The sequence below is a fragment of the Belonocnema kinseyi genome, chromosome 1 (genome assembly GCF_010883055.1).
Source record: "Belonocnema kinseyi isolate 2016_QV_RU_SX_M_011 chromosome 1, B_treatae_v1, whole genome shotgun sequence".
NCBI lineage: Eukaryota > Metazoa > Arthropoda > Insecta > Hymenoptera > Cynipidae > Belonocnema > Belonocnema kinseyi.
Genome location: NC_046657.1, coordinates 158376359 through 158377501, shown reverse-complemented (window position 1 = coordinate 158377501; position 1143 = coordinate 158376359). Strand labels below are relative to the sequence as shown.

Genomic DNA, 1143 nt, shown 5'->3' with positions numbered 1-1143 from the left:
CCAAGAGGTTACCAACGGTGTTTGAAATGTGTGTGCTAGTACGAAAATACGAGAATATTTAAATGTAGTTATTCGCGATTAAAATGAGTAAGTAGAGTATATATAAATATATTAGTCCAACCATTTTTCAATGTCAAGTCAGTGTACAAACCAACGAGTACCGGGTAGGTCTTGATAAACTCATGAACCTAAGTACAAAACATTTATCTGTTAACCAAGATGTCACTTAAGTGAAACTTTGTGAAAAATGAAACTCGTAGATCATATACCAATAAAATTGATCTTTATATCTTATTCCCAACATAAAGCTATTTTTCCTTACAGTTATTTCCCTCTTGAATCCGTGAATCCAAAGATATTAGTTGGATGAAATTTATAGACGCTTAATAATTACAACACTAATTATTATAAACTTTTTTTGGTCCTTCGAGCCGGATTCGGGAGTGTAAAGAAAAATTAACTCTAAAAGTGGAAAAAATTGGCTCTAAAAACGAGTTAGAAAAGTTCGGTAGTGCTAAACTGTCGAGAAAACCAGTATGGCGTCGAAAGTCCTTACATTTGAATTTTAAGTCCGGTGTTCGCTTAACTGATTTGTATCTGGATTATTGGTGAGGAAAATTGTTCTCAAATTTTTTGGCTTTTGGATATTGTGTTAAACACTATGAGAATATCGATTTTCTACTGCTGCTAGTTTCCAATAAAAGCAGCGGTTTAAATAGCTGCCTTTCTGCTTCTTCGTCTTCAAAAAGAGAATTAAAAGTCGTGCTTGGCATTGAAGATTGTCTACAAGGCAAGTCTTACGGTGTTCAACTTCGCACTCTACGAAGTTTTCAGCTGTCAATTTCGCATTATGCTGGGACAGTCTTTATGATAATTGTATTACACACGTAAGGTTGCTTTACTTATTCTCTTATATTTATGTAATGACAGCATCAGTATTACTAAAATAAAAGTCGCACACTATATCTCACCTTTACGGCTGCTTGTACGCCAAAGGATTATTGAACAATTGAATGTTTAATGATTAAGCTGATTACTTTTTCATCAGTTAAATTTAAATTGTTTAAATAATTTCTAGATCATTATTGCTAGTAACTCTGCATCATTTTTCAAATCATTATGTCTACAATGGAAGCGTTAGGT

The 1143-nt window shown here is 33.1% G+C and overlaps 2 protein-coding genes across 2 annotated transcripts in view; both read left to right on the top strand.

Moving 5' to 3' along the window:
* LOC117167244 (ester hydrolase C11orf54 homolog) overlaps positions 1 to 1143 on the top strand; it is a 164438-nt gene that overhangs the window by 54752 nt on the left and 108543 nt on the right. The gene's annotated exons all lie outside the window — the stretch shown is intronic.
* Positions 1 to 1143, top strand: part of LOC117167253 (ester hydrolase C11orf54 homolog) — a 114911-nt gene that overhangs the window by 112595 nt on the left and 1173 nt on the right. The window lies entirely within an intron of this gene.